Genomic DNA, 11,758 nt, shown 5'->3' on the forward strand with positions numbered 1-11,758 from the left:
TTCGAAATTGAGTGTCTGTGACATTAACCACAGTACAATCTGGACTCTTGAACAGTTGTGTCCCCTCAGCTCCCCAAGCTGGGGTGCCTTTTACACTGCTCTACTGTGAGAGCAGCCACTCCTGGGCAGTTAACACACAGTCTCCAGCTTGTAACTCGCTCCCAGCTACATAGTATTGAGTGCTGCTAGTCAGTGACTCCCGAATTACAGTACACCACAGGAGAACCCCAGAAAATTCTCTGGTCCCAGACTTCCCCTAGAAATGTGCATCTTGCACTGTCCAACACACTACTGAACAATGCAAGCTCATATGAAGTCTGTCATTTCATCAGTGGAAAATGACATGCACCAACCTTGTTATCCCAAATGGAGTTTCCAACACACTTTAATCCAAACACACTGGTTAGATAAAACAATAAAACAAGACTGTTAACTACTTAAAAAAAAAGATTTTCAGTAACTACTGGTAATGAGGCATAAAAGTCAGAATTGTTTACAAAAGAAATGCAAGATAAAACACAAACTAATGTCTAACTTAACAAGCTAAAACAGATTCAAAGCAAATGTTTCTCTCACCATATGCTGAGACAGGCTGGCTTTCCTTTCAGCCAGGACTCCCCCTAACCCACCCCGCTACCCAAGTTTAGTTCTTCAGGAGTTGTCATGAGCAGAGGGAAAGGGGAGAGAGAGAGAGCATCTCAAGCATTTTCCTCACCTCTTTTTATAATTCAGTCCTTTGTACTAGAAACAACTTCAGTTCTCAGCTGAGTCATGGTGACAGTCTTTCTGTTGTAGACATGAGTTTCAAGAGGTCCCTGTGATGGAATGTAAACATCTTCTTCACACCTTCCCCCTACCAGAGAATGGCTATGTGACCAGCTGTTTGTCTTGCTGTCTCTGAGGAACTGGTCTGTGGGTGTTCCCCAGAATTGTAACTTTTTCAGTAATATCATAAAGTAAAATTTCATAACTTTACATAGTGTTGCTACACATATTTTAACAGGAGAATAATATTCAGTAGATTATGCAATTTCAAGTAATACCTCACAAACCATTCTATATACAAAATTGATCGTAATGTCCTAGAAGAGTGAACATGGAGTACAGACTGATACAGTGTCTGTCTGTGTGTGTTCCCAGCAGATATGTGAGTATTTCAATCCCTCATGAACAGAGAGTTCAGCATCTTCAAGGACCTGGAGAGCTGGTCCTGGGAATTCACTGGTTTACTAAGTGTGACACTGTCTGGAATTGTGAGACACTTTATTATATTATTATTAATACTAATATGATAAAATTGCAATGAATCGTGCTAGATATGCCATGTAAGGTGTCAGTGAAAACGTTATGATTTTTCAAGTATGATCATTTTGTTTCTATTTGTATCACCATTGTATTGTGGGATATAGATATGTGGGGTATATCTGTATTTCCAGACTTGTGTAGTGTTTCTGGGTGACACACCCAGACATATTGGCATCAGCACTGCTTAGCCTGTTGGATGACCCATTCAGGGTCATCAGCTGTACAATGAGTCCATGGAAAAGACCAAGAGGATACACCTATTGAGTCAGCAAGACATGCAGGGATATGCCTGTGTACTGAGAACTCCAAGGCTTTTCCATGCCATGTGCTTTGAAGCTTGTGTTTGGGACACAGGAAGTACAAACCACATGGCAAAAGGAATATAAAGGGTAGCTGCATCATCTCCATTTTGTCTTCAATCCCTCTTCCTACCTCTGGAGCAACTTCTCTACAAACTGAAGCCTTGAACAAAGGACTGAATGACCCATCCAATCTGTGGATGTGTTCCAGATGGACTTTCAAGCCAGCAACTCACCAATATATCTAAGAACCCGATATATAGATTTTGGAATGTATCTGATTGCTTTCCCATTTAACTTTCTGTCTTTCTTCTAAACCTTTAGTTTAGATGCTAAAGGATTGGCTGACAGTGTGGTATTTTGGGTAAGATCCAAACCTATAGTGACATGGTATTATGGCTGATTCTTTGGGATCAGAAGAACATTTTGTTTATGTATGCAGAGTTTTTAAATAACCTCTCACTGTACTGGACCTAAGTGCTGATTGGGAGTCAAAGAACTGGAATGCAATAAAGGGGGCTGTGTGATTACTTTTTCTGCTTCTCGATAACCAGTGTGGGGGATCAGAAGCACAGTTTGTGACTTCTCGGTGAGTTTAACTTCAGTGTTAACTACCAGTTTTGGGAGCATCTGCTCTCCCTTTTTCAGCTTGCCTTGACTTTGGCATTTTCAGAGAGGACTGACCCAGGCACACCAACTCACACTAAGCACTGAAGATAAATTAATAGAATGTTTTTTATGACCAAGTCTTATGAAATCAACTGACATCCTTTGTTTTCTTTCATCTGAGCAGGGTTTCCAGTTTCCAAATCAGATGTGATCTCCCAGCTGGAACAAGGGGAAGAGTCATGGGTCCCAGACCGCCAGGGTTCAGAGGAAAGAGAGATCCTGAGAGCTCCCTGCACAAGTGAGGAAACATTAAACCAACTCAGAATCTGTAAGTGCCTGAAGGAAACATCTGGGATATGCTACAAAGCCCTCAGTTCATTATTGTCCCTAGTAGGGGTAAGGGTAAATATAGCTCATTGCTTCCTATAAATCTTAGCAGACACCATCACTAGCTTCCTCCCTTCCCCCTGCGAAGTTGGATGGGATGTGAAGGCTGAATTGATCCCCTCCTCTCTCCTGTTTGGGGGAAGAGTTTGAGGGAGTTCAGTTCCTGATTTTTATTTGACCTCTCTCCAGCACTTGTTTTGGTTTGGTCTTCCCCTTTCCATCCCTGTTTGAGGTTTCTGTCTCTATCACAGCAGGTGATGCAATGGTATGTGAGAAAGAGGAGCAGAATTCTCAGCACAAAAACGTACAGCAGGTGGAGAAACACAGAGAATTATCACAAAGATCGAAACGGAATGTGTCCAGCAGTCATGAGCAGGGGAAATCCTGTGAGATTCATCAGGGAAACCAGCCAGGGGAGAAAGTGGGTAAATTTATTTCCTGTTGGGGAATTCAGAAGGGCCTCAAGGAAACCACAACACAGCAGGAATTCCTCAGGGGAAAGAGGAAAAATACATGCACTGAGTGTGGGAAAAACTTCACTCAAAGATCAGCCCTTTCTCAACATCAGAGAATCCACACAGGGGAGAGGCCCTATGAATGCCACGAGTGTGGGAAAACCTTCAATCGCAGCTCGCACTTTATTAGGCATCAGAGAATCCACACAGGGGAGAGGCCCTACAAATGCAGTGAGTGTAGGAAATGCTTCACTCACAGCTCAGCCCTTTCTCAACATCAGAGAATCCACACAGGGGAGAGGCCCTATGAATGCAGTGAGTGCGGGAAAACCTTCGCTCAAAGATCAGACCTTACTAAACATCAGAGAATCCACACAGGGGAGAGGCCCTATGAATGCAGTGAGTGTGGGAAAAACTTCACTTACAGATCAGGCCTTTTTAACCATCAGAGAATCCACACAGGGGAGAGGCCCTACAAATGTAGTGAGTGTAGGAAATGCTTCACTCACAGATCAGGCCTTTTTAACCATCAGAGAATCCACACAGGGGAGAGGCCCTATGGATGCAATGAGTGTGGAAAAAGCTTCACTAACAGCTCAGCCCTTTCTGAACATAAGATAATCCACACGGGGGAGAGGCCCTATGAATGCAGTGAGTGTGGGAAAACCTTCAATCGCCGCTCAAACGTTATTAGGCATCAGAGAATCCACAAAGGGGAGAGGCCCTACGAATGCAGTGAATGCAGGAAAACCTTCACTCAAAGATCGCGCTTTTTTCACCATCAGAAAAGCCACACAGGTGAGAGAACCTATGAAAGCAGTGAGTGTGGGAATACCTTCTCTTAGCACTCAGCCATGTTAGCCATTAGAGAATTTGCAAGAGAGATGAAGACCATAAAAATCTCTAGGGCTATCAGTACTTTTTTTTTTTTAATACTTTTTGTGATGTCCACATAGTAATTTTAAAACTGTTTGAACTATTTTCAGCACCCTTATCCCTCAGCTTATCCAGATGAGGGGACCATTTTTGCTTTTTGCAGTTTGCCCTGTTTTGAGGTGGACCCATTTGTCCTTTCTATCAACTCCATTGTCCCATGAGTAATTCAAGTGTGCCCTTCCTATCAGGAGCCAGGGAGCATCACATTTATACCATTTCTCCTATTACAATGTTAGAGTAACCAGTGATTCAGATTGTATCATTACCAGTTCTCACATTGCTCTAGGTTGTGCTGAAGAGCAGTTATATTGGGACCTTTTCAAATTTATATTTAAATGAAGAGGTGCAGGGGCAGGCAAAAGTGTCATTTCAGCCTCTGTGACACCGGAAGGAGATGGGGTGACTTAGAGATTCGTTCCTTCCCCATCACTGCAGAACTGTTACCTTCTGTCTGAGCCATGCAGAGTTTGTCTTCATCACATTCTATCCATCCACTTCTCAAAGTGTCATGTGATGAAATGTTCTTAGTTGTCTCTGCTTGGAGATGATACTTTGACTTTATGGATGTATTTGAGAAAGGAAAGCAGATGGATTGAAAGAAGACAAAAGGACTCAGAAGGGAGTGAATGCTTATTGGTCCTGCCTGGTTTCAAAAACCAGTGTCCTCTTAGAGGTGAGGCAAACATGAGAATCACCACACTACAGAAATCTAATACTGTTGGTCCTATTTAATAGAGCTTTCTTAGTGGCCAGTGCATCAGCTCAATCAGTTTTCCTTTGAAGAACAGGAAAACAAAGTGCACCACAAACTTCTTTTTTAATCAGAAATGCTGCAAGAGCTCCTCCAATTTGCCCGTCTCACAAGGAGACAAAGCACAGCCAAATCTCCCAACCAACAAAACTCACATCTGCTCCCCTTTCCATGGACATTTCCCTGACAGCTCCCAGGGACCCATTCAACAAGACAGGAAATCCAAATGCAGTAAAGTCAAGGGAAAGATTTTTCACCACAGGTTCCACTGATGGGGAAGGGTCATTTCAGACAGAAAAGTTTGGTCATTTAATGCCAGAATACTAGGCTATAATATCCTTCCCTCACCTTATGTGGAAAGCAAGGAGATAGTTGTGAGAACAATCACTCCTAACCAAAGAAACAGGGAACCGAACACAGAGTTTTTTGAACCCAAGAGCAGGGGGAAAGGCTTTTCAAAGGCAACCTACCTCAGGAGTGTCAGAGAAGGGAATGACTGTTTGCCTTAGGAAGTGTCTGTGTGTGGATGGGGGGAAACCTGCAGGTACTTAGGTCACTCCAGTCCAGCTTCTGACAAAAGCTTTTGTGGGAAAGGGCCTGGGATAGCCGAGGAGGACAAGGAGTGGAAACAAGGTGGCTGGAGAGAAGGTGGGTACAGCAGTTTAGCTGCTTCCTAAGTGCGCAGAGCTGATAAACCAGGAGCAGCACTAGGGGGCAGGCAAAGCTAAAGGGCCTGTCATTGTGAAACATACCAGCTCAAATGAGGTGGTGTCAAAACCCCTGGCTTGGGTTCTAGGACAGAATTGCTCTCTGCTCAGTGGGCTCTCCTGTAAGAGCAACTAGATAGGCAGAAGAAGCGGAGAGGGTTGTGCTGCGGTAAATGAAGGCACAGGAGGATTGTTCCTCTTGGGATTTGTTTTGCTCTTGTGATCCTGCTGGAGAAACCTGAAGTGGTTTTTGAATTTGTCAGTGCATTAGTCTGGGCTCCAGTTGTGACAGTGAGCACAGGGGGGTCCTTCAGCCTCTGTTCCCAAGTTATAATTATAGGTGGTTTCTGTGGTGTAGTAGTTATTCTGTTGGTCTAACATGCAGAAGGTATCTGATTCAAAACCAGCCAGGAATATTGGTGCTTCTGGCTCTTTTAGTCCAAGTCCTTTGTCAAATACATCTTAACTTCTATGCTTTCTTCTTCATTAGTTTTTCCTTCCATGAAACTTTTAACATCAAAAGGAGGGGGTAAACCTGCATGTTGAGGGAAGGAATAGATCATTATTTGGGAGATTACAGCTACTTAAAAAATCTGAGCATAGAAACGGTAGGATCTTAATTTAATTTAATAAATCTAAATAAATTTAAATTTAATAAAAATAAATTTAATTAATGAATACACTAATAGATAAACTGATTACTAATTTAATATATTTAAATTAAATACCATTAAATAAATGTCATTTAATTTAATTGCCACACAACTGTGCTCATGAATTAAAATGAAACACATTTTTTTGATATTTTTGGAGAAAAGTTCTGTTCCATGTCCTGGAATTGAAACTGGGTTAAAGAGGTACTGTCACCAAGCTGCTATTGCTTCTAGATTGTCTCAGGCTACTTTCTGTCCAACTTGGGAAACTGGCCCAGTTTCTATTCTCCTGTGGGAACTAGACCAGAGTGTGAATGAACCCCTGTGCTCAATGTCACACACTGAACCCAATCAAAGGCACATGAAAATCAAAACTTCCCACGGACTAATAGCAGAATGTGGGCATGTTTCCACTGTGCACCTCAAAGTCCAGGCTGCATGCCCTTTTACACAAATAGACATGTACAAATTATTTCCCCCCTTGCTAGATAGCCTAACCAACATTATAATAACAATAATAGACATTCAAGTTGACCCAAGATGAAAAACTGGGAGCTGAGTTATTCTGAAAATCTGGCTGTAGTGGTGGGTATGAGATCTTCTGAAAATTCTGGCCAACTATGTGTCTGGAACCTCTAAGAACCATCTCAACTTTTAGCATTTGAAAGGATCTGATGAAAAAGCCTTCCTTCTGTTGAACTCAGTACAGATTTTGTCCTTGATTTAAAAATCACCATGTTTCACCTTGATCCCAAGTTTAGGTTTCCACACAATTTATTTTATTTTTATATGCAATGCAAAACAAATTCTCTCTAGACATTTGAACAGAGGGCTATATGTAGATCTGCCATTAAACCATGTTGCCTTTCACTTTGAGCAAGACGGCAGCCAGTGGTATATAGGTGGAAGGCTATGAAATCTGGTTCTCCTCAGACCCCTTCAGTAGCTAGACTTCAGGAAGAGACTAATGATACTTCTCTCCAGATCGTTAATTCTGAAGACTAGTCTATAGAGCTGGGTGAATGTTTTTTGGATGAATATTTTATTTACTGAAATAATTTGGTGGCCCAAAAATGATTTTTTTTTAGTTTTGTTTCAACAAGAAAATTGAAAAAAAAATCATCTTGGAGCAACCTGAACTATTATTATTATATAGGTTAGGCTAGCTAGCAAGCAAGGAAATAAATGATTTGACCAGCTCTACTTGCATGAAAAGTCCATAATGGGAACATACCTATGTTCTGTTCTTAGGCTGTTTGATTTTCACATAGTCTCCAAAACCCATCTGAGCATGATGAAGTATCACTTGAGGAGACAACAAGTGAAGACATGTGTTGAAAAGCTTCTTTCCCTGAATGGAAATCAAATCTGGGTCACGGTGGTGAAAGCGCCAAAACGTAAAGAATAAACTAGACCACCAGAGAGGTAACAGTGGGTGTTTTTTTAATCACCTGTACTGGGCTTTCTCTGGCTCCTCTATCTAATTTTAGAACCTGGTCCTTTCTCCATTGCCCTGAGGGGATAAGAATGGAGGGTGAAGGATCCCCTGTGCTCAGGATCACAAACTGAGCCCAACCGAAGGCTTTGACACAAACTCAAATGATGACAACTTCCTCCACAAGGATCACACAAGTAACACAAACAAACCCCAAGAAGAACAATACTCTTCTGCTTTCATTTAGGCCCATCACAAGCCTCTCTTCTTCTCCTTCCTCCTACCGAGGGGCTCTTCCAGGAAAACACATGGAGCCAATACTAACTCTTTCCTAGAAGCCCAGGGAGGGCTTTTGATACCACCTCACATGAGCTGACAGGAGTTAGATTCTGTGTAATGGGGCCCTTAGTTTTGCCTGCTCCCTAGCCTTGCTCTCTTGAGGCTCTTAAGTAGGAAATGTCTCTTCCTGTCTCTGAGATTTAGTAGAAGAGGAGGAGAGGACAAATTGACATTTCCATCATACTCTGTGAGTGAGAGAGAATTTTCTCCTCTTCTATTCTAGCCTAGCTAAGAGAGGGGAAAATAACCCTTCAGGAGCTGACTGTCCCCCTTCAGTGATCTTTAGCTTCTCTACTTCTTCTTACATTGGCTCCAGCTCTGCATTGGGCATATGTGTACTTCCGTGTCATATCAATACCAGCCCTTTTTATTGTCATGGAGATTGTTTCAGGCTGTGGACAGAGTCAGCTCTCTGCCTATCGACTGGATCACATGGTATTCATTTCTTGTATATTTCTGTAACTCCTCGTTACTGCATTTGTGATGATTTATAAAAAACAGCCTGAGAGTAAAACAAGATGTCAATAAAAATCAATATACTGTGCTAAAAATACCAGTGGAACAGTAAGGAAATTTGTAGCTCAGAGCTTGCGTTAACACCATTTGAAGACATGCAAGATGTTGAGTGTTCAAAAATATTATGGGAAAAATGTAATTTAAAAAGGGGAATGTGATGTTGTATGTTAAAAGGATGGGTTAGAGAGTTCCAATTATTATGTTCTGATTCCTCACACCCCAACTCTGCTTAGCCAGGAAAGGAGCGGAAATGTGATCATCAGTCAATAGAGTTCTCTGACATGAAAATGATACACTAGGCTGGTTGTAGTTAGCTCAACATAAAGAAAAGTGAGGGAAAACTGCTGGCTGGGAGCTAAATACGCAGGACAAAGGGTTGGGATTCTTCTACGCTCAGATTTGCTATATAGCTAGCAGTCTCCCAAATGATGATCTATTCCTTCCCTCAAAATGCAGGCTAACCCTCTCCTTTTGAACTTAAAGCTCCATGAAAGGAAAAAAATAATGAGGATGAAAGCATAGAAGCAGTTGAGAAAGGACTTATAGTGAGAGAAGACCAGAGAAGGGAAAGTAGTATTGTTTCTGCCTGGTTTCAAACCAGGGACCTTTTGTGTGTTAGGCAAATGTGATAACCACTACACTACAGAAACTAGCTACTGGCACTTTGGGGTCCTTTTCTAAGGCTCTCTCAGGAGCCACTCCACTAGCTGATTCCCTTTGAACCATAGGGAAACAAAGGGCACCAAGTACTTATGGTTTTTGGATGAGTCAAGAAAAGGGAGTAGCATTGTCCCCCTCGGGTAGCCCTGTTCAATTCCAGGTCAGAAAGCAAAACTCTTCTGCAAAAATATAAAAAAAAAAAATGTTGTGTTTCACTTTACTTCATAAGTACAGTTGTGTGACAATTAAATGATGACCCTAAAGTTTCATAAAAGCAAAGAACAGTAAACAAAAAAGGGTGGGAAATATGGATGTATTTGAGGAAAGGGCTTGGAATGAATGAAGACAAAAATTGATCTGTAGAGAGAAAAGGCAGTGTTTCCCCCTGGTTTGGAACTTCTCTCGCAACTACAGTAATAAAAATGCTAAGCAAATGGAGTTCTATTGTTCCAAAGGAGATTGAAGTGAGGCCATTTTCTCCAGATAGAAGAAAATGGTCATGTCAGGAGTGGGATTTGAAGCCATGTCTCTATGCAGAGGGCAGAACACCCAAGAGAGAGGAAAAAAGAGTCATAAAACTGGTGTTTTAGACCAGTACACCATCCTAATGCTACAAAGAATGTGACTTATCAACCCTAGTTTTCATTAATATTTGATGAACTCTTTAGGGAGGTCAAAATGGCACATCTCTTTCATCTCCAAAAGACCTTCTATAGCACAGCTGATTTTTAGACACACTCACCCAGACTTAAAGTTACAGGTTTCCTGGAGCTCCATGAGTTCTGAGATGTTGTAATCTTCCTGCTCACGTTTTAAGTGAACAAAAGATGGTTGCTAGCATTCTGAGAAAGTAATGGTGAACCTCAAAATCCTGCCCTGTGGGCCAGATAGTTAAGCAACCAGCACCCACAATCTCTACCACGATAGCATCCTGTCTGCAAGAACTCACTTATCAATAGCTGGGGTCTGAAATCCTCATTTCTTTGTTGTTCTGTCACTGTAGTCCCCACTTCCCTATTGTTTGTTATTATAATCTCTGTCTGGTTCTGTGATTGTTTCTGTCTGCTGTATAATTAATGTGTTGGGTGTAAACCAATTAAGGTGGTGGGATATAATTGGTTAGATAATCATGTTACAATATGTTAGGATTGGTTAGTTAAATTTCAGTAAAATGATTGGTTAAGGTATAGCTAAGCAGAACTCAAATTTTAATATATAGCCTGCAGTCAATCAGGAAGTGTGGGGGGAAATTAGAATTCTGTTTTGCTGAGGGGAGGGGGTTGGGAACAGGGAGACAGGCCAGAACTGGTGTCAGAACTGGGAAGGTTCTGGTGTCAGAACTGGGAAGGTTCTGGTGTCAGAACTGGGAAGGGGGATACTGAGGAAGGAAATTGGAATCATTTCTTGCTGGAAGTTTACCGCAATAAACATTAAATTGTTTGCACCTTTGAACTTTGGGTATTGCCGCTCTCTGTTCATGCGAGAAGGACCAGAGAATGGGAGGGTGATGGGATAAACCCTCTAACAAGTACATCTTTCAGGGTGTGAAAAATCCACACACCCTGAACCAGTATAGTTAAGCTGACCTAAGCCCTGGTTAGATAGTGCTAAATGAAAGGAAAGATTGTTCTGTCAATGTAGCTATTAGAGGGATGGAAAACTCCTCCACTTACTGTAGCAACTGTCTACTCCAAAGTCCTACAGCAGCATTTTAAGTGTAGCCAGCCTAAGAGTGAGACCAGATGTGGCTCTAGTTTGGCACTGTGGATGCTCAGGCACTAAGACAACAGCAATGACCATACACTAACATTTCTATAATTGGCAGGATTCAAACCTGCATCGGTAGACCCCAAGGGATATCTAATCCACTGCTTTCATCACGCTACCACAACTACTTCATGGCCAACTCCTTCACTACACAGTGATTCTGTTCTCACAGAATTGTCACTTCAAATTGTTTGCTCAGACCAGCTCCCCGAGCACACTCATGGCTGTGCATTAGTGCAAGTGTGTCCATAGCTGAACAGCAAGAATTCCTGACCATTTCCGTTCTGGTTGGAGCATGATTAGAGTGTGTTTGTGGTTAATGACATTGCTATAGTTATCTTAAGTGCCTATACACAAATGCAAGAAGCCTGGGAAACAAGCAGGGAGAACTGGAAGTCCTGGCATAGTCAGGGAACTATGATGCAATTCGAATAACAGAGACTTGGTGGGATAACTCACATGACTGGAGTACTGTCATGGATGGATATAAACTGTTCAGGAAGGACAGGCAGGGCAGAAAAGGTGGGGGAGTTGAGTTGTATGTAAGAGAGGAGTATGACTGCTCAGAGCTCTGGTATGAAACTGCAGAAAAACCTGAGAGTCTCTGGATAAAGTTGAGAAGTGTGAGCAACAAGGGTGACGTCGTGGTCGGAGTCTGCTGTAGACCACCAGACCAGGGGGATGAGGTGAACGAGGCTTTCTTCTGGCAACTAACAGAAGTTGCTAGATCGCAGGCCCTGGTTCTCATGGGAGACTTTAATCACCCTGATATCTGCTGGGAGAGCAATACAGCAGTGTACAGACAATCCAGGAAGTTTTTGGAAAGTGTAGGGGACAATTTCCTGGTGCAAGGGCTGGAGGAACCAACTAGGGGCAGAGCTTTTCTTGACCTGCTGCTCACAAACAGGGAAGAATTAGTAGGGGAAGCAAAAGTGGACG

General features: G+C 42.2%; 1 non-coding gene and 1 pseudogene across 1 annotated transcript; one reads left to right on the forward strand and one right to left on the reverse strand.

Moving 5' to 3' along the window:
* The window catches only part of LOC117869927, a 193,990-nt pseudogene extending 183,878 nt beyond the window's left edge, over positions 1–10,112 (forward strand).
* On the reverse strand, positions 8,970–9,042 carry TRNAV-AAC. The gene has a single exon. It is a non-coding gene; the product is annotated as a tRNA-Val (tRNA).
* Positions 10,113–11,758: the final 1,646 nt, after the last annotated feature.

Source organism: Trachemys scripta, chromosome 25, assembly GCF_013100865.1.
Source record: "Trachemys scripta elegans isolate TJP31775 chromosome 25, CAS_Tse_1.0, whole genome shotgun sequence".
Taxonomy (NCBI): domain Eukaryota; kingdom Metazoa; phylum Chordata; order Testudines; family Emydidae; genus Trachemys; species Trachemys scripta.